This window comes from Schistocerca americana, chromosome 1, assembly GCF_021461395.2.
Source record: "Schistocerca americana isolate TAMUIC-IGC-003095 chromosome 1, iqSchAmer2.1, whole genome shotgun sequence".
In the NCBI taxonomy this organism is placed as follows: Eukaryota; Metazoa; Arthropoda; class Insecta; order Orthoptera; family Acrididae; genus Schistocerca; species Schistocerca americana.
The window spans coordinates 12099889-12119562 of record NC_060119.1 but is presented as its reverse complement, the minus strand read 5'-3'; positions in this window follow the sequence as shown (position 1 = coordinate 12119562).

Sequence of the window (19674 nt, the reverse complement as noted above, 5' to 3'; positions counted from 1 at the left end):
GTGTTTCATGGTCAATGTGAAAGCACAAGGGATACAGTAAACCTGCACTGGTGCAAAGGAATCAAATACTGGTCTCCCAGGAGCCGCTCAAACCACAAACAGTTATGAGATTCACTCTTCTTGTACTTAAGTCGGCATTGTCCCTTTTGTATTCAATCCCAAAGCAATTTCTGTGTTTCATGGTCAATGTGGTGGTTCAAGCGATACAGTAAATCTGCACTGGTGCATCGGAATTTAATACTGGTCTCCCAGGAGCCGTTCAAAGCACAAACTCTAAGAAGATTCACCCTTCCTGTACATAGGTCGGCATTGTCCATTTGTATTCAATCCCGATGCAATATCTGTGTTTCATGGTCAATGTGAAGGTCCAAGGGAAACAGTAAACCTGCGCTGGTGCATCGGAATCTTCTACTGGTCTAACAGGAGCCGCTCAAACCACAAACTCATAGTAGATTCACTCTTCATGTACTTTAGTCGTCATTGTCTCCTTTGTATTCAATCACGATGCAATCTCTGTGTTTCATGGTCGATGTGAATGTCCAAGGGATACACTAAACCTGCACTGGTGCATCGGAATCAAATACTGGTCACCCAGGAGCTGCTCAAACCACAAACTCTTAGACGATTCACTCTTCTTTTACTTAAGACGGCATTGTCCCTTTTGCATTCTGTCCCGATGCAATTTCTGTGTTTCATAGTGAATGTGAAGGTCCAGGGGATACCGTAAACCAGCATTAGTGTATCGGAATCTGATACCGGTCTCCCAGGAGCCGCTCAAAGCACCAATTCTTAGAAGATTCACTCCTCCTGTGCTTAAGTCGGCATTGTCCCTTTTGTATTCAGTCCCCATGCAATTTCTGTGATTAATGATCAATAGAAAGTTCCAAAGGATACAGTAAACCTTCACTGGTGCATCGGAAACTCATACTGGTCTCCGACGAGCCGCTCAAACCACGAACTCTTAGGAGTTTCACTCTTCTTGTACTTAAGTCCGCATTGCCCTTTTGTATTTAGTACCGATGCAATTTCGGTATTTCATGGTGAATGTGAAGGTCGAAACGATACAGTAAACCTGCACTGGTGTATGGTAATCTAAAACTGGTCTCCCAGGAGCCGCTCAAACCACAAACTCTTACAAGATTCACTCCTCTTGTACTTGAGTCGGCATTGTCCCTTTTCTATTCAATCCCGATGCAATTTCTGTGTTTCATGGTCAATGTGAAGGTCCAAGGGACACAGTAAACCTGCACTGGTGCATCGGAATCTAATACTGGTCTCCCAATAGCCGCTCAAATCACAAACTCCTAGAAGATTCACTCTTCTTGTATTTAAGTCGACATTGTCCCTTTTGTATTCAATCCCGATGCAATATCTGTGTTCCATGGTCAATGTGAAGGTCCTGGGGGTTTACAGTAAACCAGCACTGGTGCATCGGAATCTAATACTGGTCTCCCGGGAGCCGCTCAAATCACAAACTCTTAAAAGATTCACTCTTCTTGAACTAAAGACGGCATTGTTACTATTGTATTCAATCCCGATGCAATTTCTGTCTTTAATGGTCAATGTGTAGGTTGAAGGGATACAGTAAACCTAAACTGGTGCATTGGAAACTAATACTGGTCTGACAGGAGCCGCTCAAACCACAAACTCTTAGAAGATTCCCTCTTCTGGTACTTAAATCAGCATTGTGCTTTTTGTATTCTATCCCATTGCGATTTCTTTGTTTCATGGTCAATGTGAAGGTCCATGGGGTACAGTAAACCTGCACTGGTGCATCGGAATCTAATACTGGTCTCCAAGGAGCCGCTCAAATCACAAACTCTTACAAGATTCAATCTTCTTGTACTTAAGTCGACAATGTTCCTTTTGAATTCAATCCCGAAGCAATTTCTGTGTTTCATGGTCAATGTGAAGGTCTAAGGGATACAGGAAACCTCCACTGGTGCATCGGAAACTAATTCTGGTCTCCCAGGAGGCGCTCAAAGCACAAACTCTTAGAAGGTTCACTCTTCTTGTACTTAAGTCAGCAAGGAGCGTTTGTATTCAATCCCGATGTAATTTCTGTGTTTCATGGTCAATGTGAAGGTCAAGGGATACAGTAAACCTGCCCTGCTACATCGGAATATAATACTCGTCTCCCAGGAGCCGCTCAAACCGTAGCCACTTAATAGATTCACTCTTCTTGTACTTACGTCGGCATTGTCCTTTTTTATTCAATCCCGATGCAATTTCTGTGTTTCATGGTCAATGTGAAGGTCCAAGGGATACGGTAAATCTAGATTGGTGCATTGGAATCTAATACTGGTCTCCCAAGAGCCGCTCAAAGCACAAACACTTAGAAGATTCACTCTTCCTCTACTTCAGTAGGCATTGTCCCATTTGTATTCAATCCCGATGCAATTTCTGTGTATCTTGGTCAATGTGAAGATCCAAGGGATACAATAAACCAGCACTGGTGTATCGGAATCTAATACTGGTCTCCCAGGAGCCGCTCAAATCACAATCTCTTAGATGATTCACTCCTCTTGTACTTGAGTCGGCATTGTCCCTTTTCTATTTAGTACCGAAGCAAATTCGGTGTTTCATGGTGAATGTGAAGGTCGGTACGATACAGTAAACTTGCACTGTAGTATCGGAATCTAAAACTGGTCTTCCAGGAGCCGCTCAAACCACAAACTCTTAGAAGATTCACTACTCTTGTACTTGAGTCAGCATTGTTCCTTTTGTATTCAATCCCTATGCAATTTCTGTGTTTCATGATAAATGTGAAGGTCCAAGGGATACAGTAAGCCTGCACTGGTGCATCGGAATCTAATACTGGTCTCCCAGGAGCCGCTCAAATCACAAACTCTTAGAAGATTCACTCTTCTTGTATTTAAGTCGGCATTGTCCCTTTTGTATTCAATCCCGATACATTATCTGTGTTCCTTGGTCAATTTGAAGGTCCAAGGGATACAGTAAACCTGCACTGGTACATCGGAATATAATCCTGGTCTCCCGGGAGCCGCTCAAATCACAATTTCTTAGAGGATTCACTCTTCTTGTACTTAAGACGGCATTGTCCCTCTTGTATTCAATCCCAATGCAATTTCTGTGTTTCATGGTCAAAGTGAAGGTTCAAGGGATACAGTAAACCTGCGCTGGTGCATCGGAATCCAATACTGGTCTCCCAGGAGCCGCTCAATCAACAAACCTTTAGTGGATTCACTCTTCTTGAACGTAAGGCGGCATTGTCCATTTCGTACTCAATCACGATGCAATATCTGTGTTTCATGGTCTATGTGATGGTCCAAGGGATACAGTAAACGTGCACTGGTGCATCGGAATCTAATACTGGTCTCCCGGAAGCCGCTCAAATCACGAACTCTTAGAAGATTCACTCTTCTTGTACTTAAGACGGCATTGTCCCTAATGTATTCAATCGTGATGCAATTTCTGTGTTTCATGGTCAATGTGAAGGTCCAAGGGATACAGTAAACCTAAACTGGTGCATCGGAAAATAATACTGGTATTACAGGAGCCGTTCAAATCACAAACTCTTAGTAGATTCACTCTTCTTGTACTTAAGTCTGCATTGTTCCTTTTGCGTTCAATCCCGATGCATTTTCTTCGTTTGGTGGTCAATTTGAAAGTCCAACGGATACAGTAAACCTGCTCTGGTGCATCGGAATCTAATACTGGTCTCATAGTAGACGCTCAAACCACAAACTCTTAGGAGATTACCTCCTTATCTACTTCAATCGGCATTGTCACATCTGTATTCAATCCCGATGCAATTTCTGTGTTCCATGGTCAATTTGAAGGTCCAAGGAATACTGTAAAACTGCACTGGTGCATCGGAATCTAATACTGCTCTCCCAGGAGTCGCTGAAACAACAAATTCTTAGAAGATTCACTCTTCTTGTACTTAAGTCGGCATTGTCCCTTTGTTTTCAATCCCGATGCAATATCTGTGTTTCATGGTCAATGTGGTGGTTCAAGGGATACAGTAAACCTAACTGGTGCATCGGAATCTAATCCTGGTCTCCCAGGAGCCGTTCAAAGCAAGAACTCTACGAAGATTCACTCTTCCTGTACATAAAACAGCATTGTCCATTTGTATTCAATCCCGATGCAATTTCTATGTTTCATGGTCAATGTGAAGGTCCAAGGGCTACAGTAAACCTGCGCTGGTGCATCGGAATCCAATACTGGTCTCCCAGGAGCCGCTCAAACCACAAACTCTTAGAAGTTTCACTCTTCTTGTACTTCAGTCGTAATTGTCCCTATTGTATCGAAACCCGATGCAATTTCTGTGTTTCATGGTCAAAGTGAAGGTCCAAGGGATACAGTAAACCTGCACTGGTGCATCGGAAAGTAATACTGGTCTGACAGGAGCCGCTCAAAGCACAACATCTTAGTAGATTCACTCTTCTTGTACTTAAGTCGGCAATGTCCTTTTTGTATTCAATCCCGATGCAATTACTGTGTTTCATGGTCAATGTGGTGGTTCAAAGGATACAGTAAACCTGCACTGGGGCATCGGGATCTAAAACTTGTCTCTCTGGGGCCGTTCAAAGCACAAACTCTAAGAAGATTCACTCTTCCTGTACGTATGTCTTCATTTTCAATTTGTATTCAATCCCGATAAAATTTCTGTGTCTCATGGTCAATGTGAGGGTCCAAGGGACAAAGTTAACCTGCACTGGTGCATCGTAATCTAATACTGGTCATCCAGGAGAAGCTCAAACCACAAACTCTTAGAAGATTCACTCTTCTTGTACTTCAGTCGTCATTGTCCCTTTTGTATTCAGTCCCGAATCAATTTCTGTGTTTCATGGTGAATATGAAGGTCCAAGGGATACAGAAAACCGGCACTGGCGCATCGGAAACTAATACTGGTCTGACAGGAGCCGCTCAAAGCACAACTTCTTAGTAGTTTCACTCTTCTTGTACTTAAGTCGGCATTGTCCATTTTGTATTCAATCCCGATGCAATTTCTGTGTCTCATGGTCAATGAGAAAGTCCATGGGATTCCGTAAACCTGCGCTGCTGCATCGGAATCTAATACTAGTCTCCCAGGAGCCGCTCAAAATACAAACTCTTAGTAGATTCACTCCTCTTGTACTTAAGTCGGCATTGTCCCTTTGGTATTCAATCACGATGCAATCTCTGTGCTTCATGGTCAATGTGAAGGTCCAAGAGATACAGTAAACCTGCAATGGTGCATCGGGATCTAATTCTGGTCTCCCAGGAGCCGTTCAAAGCACAAACTCTAAGAAGATTCACTCTTCCTGTACATAAGTCGGCATTGTCCATTTGTATTCACTCCCGATGCAATTTCTGTGTTTCATGGTCAATGTGAAGGTCAAAGGGACACTGTAAACCTGCGCTGGTGCATCGGAATCTAATACTGGTCACCTAGGAGCCGCTCTAACCACAAACTATTAGAGGATTCACTCTTCTTGTACTTAAGTCGGCATTGTCCCTTTTGTATTTAGTCCCTTTCCAATTTCTGTGTTTTATGGTGGATGTGAAGGTCCAGGGGATACAGTAAACCAGCACTCGTGCATCGGAATCTAATACTGGTCTCCCAGGAGGCGGTTAAACCACAAATTCTTTGAAGATTCACTCTTCTTTTACTTAAGTCGGCATTGTCCCTTTTGTATTCTATCCCGATGCGATTTCTGTGTTTCATGGTCAATGGGAAGTTCGAAGGGATACAGTAAACCTGCACTGGTGCATCGGAATCTAATACTGGTCCCCCAGGAGCCGCTGAAACCACAAATTCTAAGAAGATTCACTCTTCCTGTACTTAAATCGGCATAGTCCCATTTGTATTCAATTCCGATGCAATTTCTGTGTTTCATGGTCAATGTGAAGTTCCAAGGGATGCAGTAAACCTGTACTGGTGCATCGGAAACTAATTCTGGTCTCCGAGGACCCGCTCAAACCACAAACTCTTAGAAGATTCCCTCTTCTTGTACTTCAGTCGGCATTTTGCCTTTTGTATTCTAACCCGTTGGGATCTCTGTGTTCCATGGTCAATGTGAACGTCCAAGGGATACAGTAAACATGCACTGGTGCATCGGAATCTAATACTGGTATCCCAGGAACTGCTCAATCCACAAACTCTTAGGAGATTCGCTCTTCTTCTACTTAAGTCTGCATTGTCACTTTTGTTTTCAATCCCGATGCAATTTCTGTTTTCCATAGTTAATGTGAAGGTCCAAGGATTAAAGTAACCCTGCACTGGTGCATCGGAAACTAATACTGGTCTCCCAGGAGACGCTCAAATCACAAACTCTTGGAACATTTATTCCTCTTGTACTTACGTCGGCATTGTTCATTTGTATTCAATCCCGATGCCATTTCTGTGTTTCATGGTCAATGTGAAGGTTCAAGAAATACAGTAAACCGGCACTGGCGCATCGGAAACTAGTACTGGTCTGACAGGAGCCGCTCAATGCACAACCTCTTAGTAGTTTCACTCTTCTTGTACTTAAGTCGGCATTGTCCCTTTTGTATTCAATCCCGATGCAATTTCTGTGTTTCATGGTCAATGAGAAGGTCCAAGGATTACAGTAAACCTGCACTGGTGCACTGGAATCTAATACTGGTCTCCCAGGAGACGGTCAAATCACAAACTCTTGGAAGATTCATTCCTCTTGTAATTAAGTCGGCATTGTTCATTTGTATTCAATCCCGATGCCATTTCAGTGTTTCATGGTCAATGTGAAGGTCCAAGGGATACAGTAAACCAGTGCTGGTGCATCGGAATCTAATACTGGTCTCCCAGGAGCCGCTCAAACCACAAACTCATAGAAGACTCACTCTTCGTGTACTTAAGTCGCCATTGTCCCTTTTGTATTTAATCCCGATGCAATTTCGATGCCTCATGGTCAATGTCAAGGTCCAAGGGATACAGGAAACCTGCACTGGTGCATCCGAATCAAATACTGGCCTCCCAGGAGTCGCTCGAAACACGAATTCTTAGCAGATTCACTCTTCTTGTACTTCAGTCGGCATTGTGCTTTTGTATTCTATCCCGTTGCGATTTCTGTGTTTCATGGTCAATGTGAAGGTCCAAGGAATACAAGAAACCCCCACTGGTGCATCGGAATCTAATACTGGTCTCCCACGAGCCGCTCAAACCACAATCTCTTAGTAGATTCACTCTTCTTGTACTTAAGACGGTATTGTCCCTTTTGTATTCAATCACGTTGCAACCTCTGTTATTCTTTGTCAATGTGAAGGTCCAAGGGATACTGTAAACCTGCACTGGTGCATCGGAACCTAATACTGGACTCCAAGGAGTCGCTCAAACCACAACCTCTTAGTAGATTCACTCTTCTTGTACTTAAGACGGAATTGTCCCTTTTGAATTCAGTCCTGATGCATTGTCTGTCTTTCATGGTCAATGTGATGGTCCCAGAGATCCAGGTAACCTCCACTGGTGCATCGGAATCTAATACTGGTCTCCCAGAAGCCGCTCAAAGCACAAACTCTTTGATGATTCACTCGTCTTATACTTATGTGAGCATTGTCAATTTATATTCAATCCCGATGGAATATCTGTGCTTCATGTTACATGTGAATGTCAAGGGATACAGTAAACCCACAATGGTGCATCGGAATCTAATAGTTGTCTCGCAGGAGCCGCTCAAACCCCAAACTCTTAGTAGTTTCACTCTTCTTGTACTTAAGTCGACGTTGTCCATTTTGTATTCAATCCCGATGCAATTTCTGTGTTTCATGGTCAATGAGAAGTTCCATGGGATACCGTAAACCTGCGCTGCTGCATCGGAATCTAATACTAGTCTGCCACGAGCCGCTCAAACCACAAACTCTCAGTAGATTCACTCCTCTTGTACTTAAGTCGGCATTGTCCCTCTGGTATTCAATCACTATGCAATCTCTGTGTTTCATGGTCAATGTGAAGGTCCAAGAGATACAGTAAACCTGCACTGGTGCATCGGGATCTAATTCTGGTCTCCCAGGAGCCGTTCAAAGCACAAACTCTAAGAAGATTCACTCTTCCTGTACATAAGTCGGCATTGTCCATTTGTATTCACTCCCGATGCAATTTCAGTGTTACATGGTCAATGTGAAGGTCAAAGGGACACTGTAAACCTGCGCTGGTGCACCGGAATCTAATACTGGTCACCTAGGAGCCGCTCTAACCTCAAACAATTAGAGGATTCACTCTTCTTGTACTTAAGTCGGCATTGCCCCTTTTGTATTTAGTCAGGTTGCAATTTCTGTGTTTTATGGTGGATGTGAAAGTCCAGGGCATACAGTAAACCAGCACTGGTGTATCGGAATCTAATTCTGGTCTCCCAGGAGGCGGTTAAACCACAAATTCTTTGAAGATTCACTCTTCTTTTATTTAAGTCGGCTTTGTCCCTTTTGTACTCTATCCCGATGCAATTTCTGTGTTTCATGGTCAATGGGAAGGTCGAAGGGATACAGTAAACCTGCACTGCCGCATCGGAATCTAATACTGGTCTAGCAGGAGCCGCTGAAACCACAAATTCTTAGAAGATTCACTCTTCCTGTACTTAAATCGGCATACTCCCTTTTGTATTCAATCCCGATGCAATTTCTGTGTTTCATGGTCAATGTGAAGTTCCAAGGGATAAAGTAAACCTGTACTGGTGCATCGGAATCTAATTCTGGTCTCCGAGGAGCCGCTCAAACCACAAACTCTTAGAAGATTCCCTCTTCTTGTACTTCAGTCGGCATGTTGCCTTTTGTATTCTATCCCGTTGTGATCTCTGTGTTCCATGGTCAATGTGAACGTCCAAAGGATACAGTAAACATGCACTGGTGCATCGGAATCTCGTACTGGTATCCCAGGAACCGCACAATCCACAAACTCTTAGGAGATTCGCTCTTCTTCTACTTAAGTCTGCATTGTCACTATTGTTTTCAATCCTGATGCAATTTCTGTTGTCCATGGTCAATGTGAAGGTCCATGGATTACAGTAAACCTGCACTGGTGCATCGGAATCTAATACTGGTCTCCCAGGAGAGGCTCAAACCACAAACTCTTAGAAGATTCGCTGTTCTAGTACTTAAGTCGGCATTGTCGCTTTTGTATTCAATCCAGATGCAATTACTGTGCTTCATGGTCAATGTGGTGGTTCAAGGGATACAGTAGACCTGCACTGGTGCATCAAGATCTAATTCAGGACTCCCAGGAGACGTTCAAAGCACAAACTCTACGAAGATTCACTCTCCCTGTACATGAATCGGCATTGTCTGGTTGTATTCAATCCCGATGCAATTTCTGTGTTGCATGGTCAATGTGATGGTCCAAGGGATACAGTAAACCTGCACTGGTGCATCGGAATCTAATACTGGCCTCCCAGGAGCCACTCATAGCACAAATTCTTAGAAGATTCACTCTTCTTTTACTTAAGTCGGCATTGTCCCTTTTGTATTCAATCCCGATACCATTTCTGTGTCTCTTGGTCAGTGTGAAGGTCCAAGGGATACAGTAAACCTGCACTGGTGCATCGGAATCTAATACTGGTAACCCAGGAGCCGCTCAAACCACAATCTATTAGAAGATTCACTCTTCTTGTACTTAAGTCGGCATTGTCCCTTTTGTATTCAGTCCCGATGCAATTCATGTGTTTCATGCTGAATGTGAAGGTCGAGGGGATACAGCAAACCAACACTGGTGTATCGGAATCTAATACTGGTCTTCCAGGAGCCGCTCAAACCACAAACTCTTAGAAGATTGACTCTTCTTGTACTTAAGTCGGCACTGCCCCTTTGTCTTCAGTCAAGATGCATTTTCTGTGTTTCACGGTCAATGTGAATTCCCAAGGGATACATTAAACCTGCACTGGCGCATCGGGATCAAATACTGGTCTCCAAGGAGCCTCTCAAACCACAATCTCTTAGAAGATTCTCTCTTCTTGTACTTAAGTCGGCATTGTGCTTTTTGTATTATATCCCGTTGCGATATCTGTGTTTCAAGGTCAATGTGAAGGTCCAAGGGATACAGTAAACCTGCACTGGTGCATCGGAATGCCATACTTGTATCCCAGGAGCCGCTCAAATCTCAAACTCTTAGAAGATTCAATCATCTTGTTCTTAAGACGGCATTGTCTTTTTTGTATTCAATCCTGATGCATTTTCTGTTTTTCATTGGCAATGTGAAGGTCCAAGGGATACAGGAAACCTCCACTGGTGAATCGGAATCTAATACTGGTCTCCCAGGAGTCGCTCGAAACACGAACTCTTAGCTGATTCACTCTTCTTGTACTTCAGTCGGCATTGTGCTTTTGTATTCTATCCCGTTGCGATTTCTGTGCTTCGTGGTCAATGTGAAGGTCCAAGGGATACAGTAAACCAGTGCTGGTGCATCGGAAACTAATACTGGTCTCCCAGGAGCCGCTCAAACCACAACCTCTTAGTAGATTCACTCGTCTTGTACTTATGTCAACATTGTCAACTTGTATTAAATCCCGATGTAATTTCTGTGTTTCATGTTCAATGTGAAGGTCAAGGGATACAGTTAACCTGCACTGGTGCATCGGAATGTAATAGATGTCTCCCAGGAGCCGCTCAAACCACAAACTCTTAGAAGACTCACTCTCCTTTTACTTAAGTCGGCATTGTCCCTCTTGTATTCAATCCAGATACAATTTCTGTGACTCTTGGTCAATGTGAAGGTCCAAGGGATACAGCAAACCTGCACTGGCGCATCGTAATTTAATACTGGTCTCCCAGGAGCCGCTCAAAACACAAACTCTTAGAAGATTCACTCTTGTTCTAGTTAAGTAGCCATTGTCCCTTTTATATTCAATCCCTATGCAATTTCTGTGTGTCTTGGTCAATGTGAAGGTCCAAGGGATACAGTAAACCTGCACTGGTGTATCGGAATCTAAAACTGGTCTCCCAGGAGCCGCTCAAACCACAACCTCTTATTAGATTCACTCTTCTTGTACTTAAGTCGGTATTGTCCCTTTTGTATTCAATCACGATGCAACCTCTGTGTTTCATGGTCAATTTGAAGGTCCAACGGATACTGTAAACCTGCACTGGTGCATCGGAACCTAATACTGGTCTCCCAGGAGTCGCTCGAAACACGAACTCTTAGCTGATTCACTCTTCTTGTACTTCAGTCGGCATTGTGCTTTTGTATTCTATCCCGTTGCGATTTCTGTGCTTCGTGGTCAATGTGAAGGTCCAAGGGATACAGTAAACCAGTGCTGGTGCATCGGAAACTAATACTGGTCTCCCAGGAGCCGCTCAAACCACAACCTCTTAGTAGATTCACTCTTCTTGTACTTAAGTCGGTATTGTCCCTTTTGTATTCAATCACGATGCAACCTCTGTGTTTCATGGTCAATTTGAAGGTCCAACGGATACTGTAAACTTGCACTGGTGCATCGGAACCTAATACTGGTCTCCCAGGAGTCGCTCGAAACACGAACTCTTAGCTGATTCACTCTTCTTGTACTTCAGTCGGCATTGTGCTTTTGTATTCTATCCCGTTGCGATTTCTGTGATTCGTGGTCAATGTGAAGGTCCAAGGGATACAAGGAACCCCCACTGGTGCATCGGAATCTAATACTGGTCTCCCAGGAGACGCTCAAACCACAACCTCTTAGTAGATTCACTCTTCTTGTACTTAAGACGATATTGTCCCTTTTGTATTCAATCACGTTGCAACCTCTGTTATTCATTGTCAATGTGAAAGTCCAAGGGATACTGTAAACCTGCACTGGTGCATCGGAAACTAATACTGGCCTCCCAGGAGTCGCTCAAACCACAACCTCTTAGTAGATTCACTCTTCTTGTACTTAAGTCGGCATTGTCCCATTTTATTCAATCCTGATGCATTGTCTGTCTTTCATGGTCTATGTGAAGGTCCCAGAGATACAGGAAGACTCCACTGATGCATTGGAATCCTATACTGGTCTCCCAGAAGCCGCTCAAAGCACAAAGTCTTCGAAGATTCACTCGTCTTGTACTTATGTCAGCTTTGTCAATTTGTATTCAATCCCGATGTAATTTCTGTGCTTCATGTTCAATGTGTAGGTCAAGGGATACAGTAAACCCACAATGGTGCATTGGAATCTAATAGTTGTCACCCAGCAGCCGTTCAAACCCCAAACTCTTAGTAGATTCACTCTTCTTGTACTTAAGTCGGCATTGTCATTTTTGTATTCAATCTCGATGCAATTTCTATAATTCATGGTCAATGTGAACGTCCAAGGGATACAGTGAACCTGCACTGGTGCATCGGAATCTAATACTGGTCTCCCAGGAGCCGCTCAAAGCACAAACTCTTAGAAGATTCACTCTTCTTCTACTTAAGTAGCCATTGTCTCTTTTATATCCAATCCCTATGCAATTTCTGCGTGTCTTGGTCAATGTGAAGGTCCAAGGGATACAGTAAACTTGCACTGGTGTATTGGAATCTAATACTGGTCTCCCAAGAGTCGCTCAAACCACAAACTCTTAGAAGATTCACTCTTCTTGTACTTAAGTCGGCATTAACCCTTCTGTATTTAGTGCCGATGCAATTTCTGTGTTTCAGGGTGAATGTGAAGGTCGAAGAGATACAGTAAACCTGCACTGGTGTATCGGAATCTAAAACTGGTCTCCTTGGAGCCGCCCAAATAACAAACTCTTAGAAGATTCATTCCTCTTGTAATTAGGGCGACATTGTCCTTTTTGTATTCAATCCCGATGCAATTTCTGTAGTTCATGGTCAATGTGAAGGTCATAGGGATGCAGTAAACCTGCACTGGTGCATCGGAATCTAATACAGTTCTCCCAGGAGACGCTCAAATCACAAGCTCTTAGAAGATTCACTCTTCTTGTACCTAAGTCGGCAATGTCCATTTGTATTCAATCCCGATGCCATTTCTTTGTTTCATAGTCAATGTGAAGGTCCAGGGGATACAGTAAACCTGCGCTAGTGCATCGCAATCTAATACTGGTCTCCCAGGAGCCGCTCAGACCACAACCTTTTAGTAGATTCACTGTTCTTGTACTTAAGTCGGTATTGTCCCTTTTGTACTCAATCACGATGCAACCTCTGTGTTCCACGGTCAATGTGAAGGTCTAAGGGATACTGTAAACCAGCACTGGTGCATCGGGACCTTATACTGGCCACCCAGGAGTCGCACAAACCACAACCTCTTAGTAGATTCACTCTACTTATACTTAAGTCGGCATTGTCCCTTTTGCATTCAATCCCAATGCACCTTCTGTGTTTCATGGTCATTGTGAAGGTCCAAGGGATACAGTGAACCTGCACTGGTGCATCGGAATGTTTAATGGTCTCCGAAGAGCCGCTCGAACCACAAACTCTTAGAGGATTCACTCTTCTTAGTATTAAGTCGCCTTTGTCTTTTTTGTAGTCAAACTCGATGCAATATCTGTGTTCCATTGTCAATGTGAAGGTCCAAGGGATACAGTAAACGTGCACTGGTGCATCAGAGTGTAATACTGGTCTCCCGGGAGCCGCTCAAATCACAAACTCATCAAAGATTCACTCTTCTTGTACATAAGTCGGCATTGTCCCTATTGTATTCAATCCTGATGCAATTTCTGTGTTTCATGGTCAATTTGAAGGTCAAAGGGATACAGTAAACCTCCACTGGTGCATCGGAATCTATAACTGGTCCCCCAGGAGTCGCTCAAATCACAAACCCCTAGAAGATTCACTCTTCTTGTACTTAAGTCCTCATTGTCCCTTTTGTATTCAATCCCGATGCAATTTCTGTGTTTCGTGGTCAATGTGAAGGTCCAAGGGATACAGTAAACCTGCACTGCTGCATTGGAATCTAATACTGGCCTCCCAGGAGCCGCTCAAACCACAAACTCATAGAAGATTCACTCTTCGTGTACTTAAGTCGCCATTGACCCTTTTGTATTTAATCCCGATGCACCTTCTGTGTTTTGTGGTCAATGTGAAGGTCCAAGGGATACAGGAAATCTCCACTGGTGCATCGGAGGTGAAGGTCCAAGGGATACAGGTAACCTCCACTGGTGCATCGGAATCTAATACTGGTCTCCCAGGAGTCGCTCAAACCATTACCTCTTAGTAGATTGACTCTTCTTGTACTTAAGTCGGCATTGTCCCTTTTGTATTCAATCCCGATGCACCTTTTGTGTTTTGTGGTCAATGTGAAGGTCCAAGGGTTACAGTAGACCTCCACTGGTGCATCGGAATCTAATACTGGTCTCCCAGGAGCCGCTCAAACCACAAACTCATAGAAGATTCACTCTTCGTGTACTTAAGTCGCCATTGTCCCTTTTGTATTTAATGCCGATGCAATTTCGATGTTTCATGGTCAATGTCAAGGTCCAAGAGTTACAGAAAACCTGCACTGGTGCATTGGAATCAAATACTGGTCTCCCAGGAGTCGCTCGAAACACGATCTCTTAGAAGATTCACTCTTCTTGTACTTCAGTCGGCCTTCTGCTTTAGTATTCTATCCCGTCGCGATTTCTGTGTTTCATGATCAATGTGAAGGTCCAAGGGATACAGCAAACGTCCACTGGTGCATCGGAATCTATAACTGGTCTCCCAGGAGCCGCTCAAACCACAACCTCTTAGTAGATTCATTCTTCTTTTACTTAAGTCGGTATTGTACCTTTTATATTCAATCACGATGCAACCTCTGTGTTTCATGGTCAATGTGAAGGTCCAAGGGATACTGTAAGCCTGCACTGGTGCATCGGAACCTAATACTGGTCTCCCAGGAGTCGCTCAAACCATAACCTCTTAGTAGATTCACCCTTCTTGTACTTAAGTCGGCATTGTCCCTTTTGTATTCAATCCCGATGCACATACTGTGTTTTGTGGTCAATGTGAAGGTCCAAGGGATACAGAAAACCTGCACTGCTGCATCGGAATCTAATACTGGTCTCCCAGGAGCCGCTCAGACCTCAAACTCATAGAAGATTCACTCTTCGTGTACTTAAGTCGCCATTGTCAGTTTTTTATTTAATCCCGATGCAATTTCTATATTTCATGGTCAATGACAAGGTCCACGAGATACAGTAAACCTGCACTGGTGCATCGGAATCAAATACTGACCTCCCAGGAGTCGCTCAAAACACGAACTCTTAGAAGATTCACTCTTCTTGTACATCAGTCGGCATTGTGCTCTTGTATACTATCCCGTTGCGATTTCTCTGTTTCATGGTCAATGTGATGGTCCAAGGGATACAGGAAACATCCACTGGTGCATCAGAGGTGAGGGTCCAAGGGATACAGGAAACCTCCACTGGTGCATCGGATCCTAATACGGGAGTCTCAAGAGTCGCTCAAACCACAACCTCTTAGTAGATTCACACTTCCTGTACTTAAGTCAGCATTGTCCCTTTTGTATTCAATCCCAATGCACCTTCTGTCTTTCATGGTCAATGTGAAGGTCCAAGGGATACAGTGAACCCTCACTGATGCATCGGAATGTATAATGGCCTCCGAAGAGCAGCTCAAACTACAAACTCTTAGATGATACACTCTTCTTGAACTTTAGTCAGCATTGTCCCTTTTGTATTCAATGAGGATCCAATTTCTGTGTTTCATTGTCAATGTGAAGGTTCAAGGGATACAGTAAACCTGCACTGGTGCATCGGAATCTATAACTGGTCCCCCAGGAGCCGCTCAAATCACAAACTCTTAGAAGATTCACTCTTCTTGTACATAAGTCGGCATTGTCCCTTTTGTATTCAATCCCGATGCAATTTCTGTGTTTCGTGGTCAAACTGAAGGTCCAAGGGATACAGTAAACCTGCACTGCTGCATCGGAATCTAATACTGGTCTCCCAGGAGCCGCTTAAACCACATACTCATAGAAGATTCACTCTTCGTGTACTTAAGTCGCCATTGTCCCTTTTGTATTTATTCCCAATGCAATTTCGATGTTTCATGGTCAATGTCAAGGTCGAAGGGTTACAGTAAACCTGCACTGGTGCATTGGAATCAAATACTGGTCACCCAGGAGTCGCTCGAAACACGAGCTCGTAAATGATTCATTCTTCTTCTACTTCAGTCGGCACTGTGCTTTTGTATCCTATCCCGTTGCGATATCTGTGTTTCATGATCAATGTGAAGGTCCAAGGGATACAGCAAACTTCCACTGGTGCATCGGAATCTATAACTGGTATCTCAGGAGCCGCTCAAACCACAAATCTTTGTACGTTCACTCCTCTTGTACATAAGTCGGCATTGTCCCTTTTGTATTCAATCCCGATGCAATTTCTGTAGTTCATAATCAATGTGAAGGTCCAAGGGATTCAGAAAACCTGCACTGGTCCATCGGAATCCAATTCTGGCCTCCCAGGAGCCGCTCAAATCACAAACACTAAGAACATTCACTCTTCTTGTACTTAAGTCGTCCATGTCCCTTTTGTATTCAATCCCGATGCAATTTCTGTGTTTCATGGTCAATGTGGTGGTTCAAGGGATACAGTAAACCTGCACTGGTGCATCGGAATCTAATTCTAATCTCCCAGGAGCAGTTCAAAGCGCAAATTCTAAGAAGATTCACTCTTCCTGTACATCAGTCGGCATTGTCCATTTGTATTCAATCCCGATGCCATTTCTGTCTATCATGGTCAATGTGAAGGTCCAAGGGATTCAGTAAACCTGCGCTGGTGCTTCGGAATCTAATACTGGTCTCCCAGGAGCCGCTCAAATCACAAGCTCTTAGAAAATTCAGTCTTCACGTACTTCAGTCGGCATTGTTTTCTTTTTCAATCCCGATGCTATATGTGTGTTCCATGGTCAATTTGAAGGTCCTAGGGATACACTAAACCTGCACTGGTGCATCGGAATCTAATACTGATCTCCCGGGAGCCGCTCAAACCACAACCTCTTCGTAGATTCACTCTTCTTGTACATAAGTCGGTATTGTCCCTTTTGTATTCAATCATGATGCAACCTCTGTGTTTGATGGTCAATGTGAAGGTCCAAGGGATACTGTAAACCTGCACTGGTGCATCGGAACCTAATACTGGTCTCCCAGGAGTCGCTCAAACCACAATCTCTTAGTAGATTCACTCTTCTTGTACTTAAGTGGGCATTGTCCCTTTTGTGTTCAATCCCGATGCAATTTCTTTGTTCCACGGTCAATGGGAAGGTCCAAGGAATACAGTCAACCTGCACTGGTGCATCGGAATCCAATACTGGTCTCCCAGGAGCCGCTCAAACCACAAATCTTAGTAGTTTCACTCTTCTTGTACTTAAGTCGGCATTGTCCCTTTTGTATTCAATCCCGATGTAATTTCTGTAGTTCATGGTCAATGAGAAGGTCCAAGGGATTCAGTATACCTGCACTGGTGCATCGGAATCTGATACTGGTCTCCCTGGAGCCGCTCTAATTACAAGCTCTTAGAAAATTCACTCCTCACGTACTTAAGTCGGCATTGTCCCTATTGTATTTAATCCCGATGCAATTTCTGTGTTTCATGGTCAATGTGAAGGTCCAAGGGATACAGTATACCTGCACTGGTGCATCGGAAACTAATACTGGTCTAACAGGAGCCGCTCAAAGCACAATCTCTTAGCAGATTCACTCTTCCTTTCCTTAGGTCGGCATTGGCCTTTTTGTATTCAATCCCGATGCAATTTCTGTGGTTCATGGTCAATGTTGTGGTTCAAGGGGTACAGTAAACCTGCAGTGGTGCATCGGAATCAAATTTTAATCTCCCTGGAGCCGTTCATAGCGCAAATTCTAAGAATATTCGCTCTTCCTGTACATCAGTCGGCATTGTCCATTTGTGTTCAATCCCGATGCCATTTCTGTGTTTCGTGGTCAATCTGAAGGTCCAAGGGATTCAGTAAACCTGCGCTGGTGCACGGAATCTAATACTGGTCTCCCAGGAGCCATTCAAACTACAACCTCTTAGTAGATTGACTCTTCTTTTACTTAAGTCGGTAATGTCCCTTTTGTATTCAATCACGATGCAACCTCTGTGTTTCATGGTCAATCTGAAGGTCCAAGGGATACTGTAAGCCTGCACTGGTGCATCGAAACCTAATACTGGTCTCCCAGGAGTCGCTCAAACCACAACCACTTAGTAGATTCACTCTTCTTGTACTTAAGTCGGCATTGTCCCTTTTGTATTCAATCCCGATGCACCTTCTGTGTTTCTTGGTCAATGTGAAGGTCCAAGGGATACAGTAAACCAGCACTAGTGCATCGGAATGTATAATGGTCCCCGAGGAGCAGCTCAACCCACAAACTCAAAGATGATTCACTCTTCTTGTACTTTAGTCATCATTGTCCCTTTTGTATTCAAAGACGATGCAATTTCTGTGTTTCATGGTCAATGTGAAGGTCCAAGCGATACAGCAAACCTGCACTGGTGCATCGGAATCTATAACTGCTCTCCCAGGAACCGCTCAAATCAAAAACTCTTAGAAGATACACTCTTCTTGTACTTATGTCGGCATTGTCTCTTTTGTATTCAATCCCGAGGCAATTTCTGTGTTTCGTGATCAATGTGAAGGTCCAAGGGATACAGTAAACCCGCACTGCTGCATCGGAATCTAATACTGGTCTCCCAGGAGCCGCTAAAACCACAAACACATAGAAGGTTCACCCTTCTTGTACTTAAGTCGTCATTGTCCCTTTTGTATTTAATCCCGATGCAATTTCTATGTTTCATGGTCAATGTCAAGGTCCAAGGGATACAGTAAACCTGCACTGGTGCATCGGAATCCAATACTGGTCTCCCAGGATCCGCTCAAAACACTAAATCTTAGAAGATTCACTCGTCTTGTACTTAAGTAAGCATTGTCCAATTGTATTCAATCCTGATGTAATTTTTGTGTTTCATGAACAATGTGAAGGTCAAGGGATGCAGTAAACCTGCACTGGTGCATCGGAATATAATAGTTGTCTGCCAGGAACCGCTCAAACCACAAATCTTAGTAGGTTCACTCCTCTTGTACTTAAGTCGGAAGCGTCCCTTTTGTATTCAATCCCGATGCAAATTCTGTGAATCATGGTCAATGTGAAGGTCCGAGGGATTCAGTAAACCTGCACTGGTGCATCGGAATCTAATACTGGTCTCCCAGGAGCCGGTCAAAGCACAAACTCTTAGAAGATTCACTATTCTTGTACTTAAGTAGCTATTGTCCCTTTTGTATTCAATCCCGATGATATTTCTGTGTGTCTTGGTCAATGTGAAGGTCCAAAGGATACAGTAAACCTGCACTGGTGCATCGGAATCTAATACTGCTCCCCCAGGAGACGATCAAATCACGAGCTCTTAGAAGATTCATCTTCTTGTACTTAAATCGGCATTGTCCATTTTGTATTCAATCCCGATGCTATATCTGTGTTCCATGGTCAATGTGAACGTCCTAGTGATACACTAAATCTTTAATGGTGCATTGGAATTTAATACTGGTCCCCCGGGAGCCGCTCAAATCATAAACTCTTAGAAGATTCACTCTTCTTCTACTTAAGTCGGCATTGTCACTTTTGTTTTCGATACCGATGCAATTCCTGTGTTCCATGGCCAATGTGAAGGTCCAAGGAATTTAGCAAACCTGCACTGGTGCATCGGAAACTAATACTGGTCTCCCAGGAGCCGCTCAAGCTACAAACTCTTAGAAGATTCACTCTTCTTGTACCTAAGACAGCATTGTAAAATTGTATTCAACCCGATGTAATTTCTGTGTTTCATGGTCAATGCTAA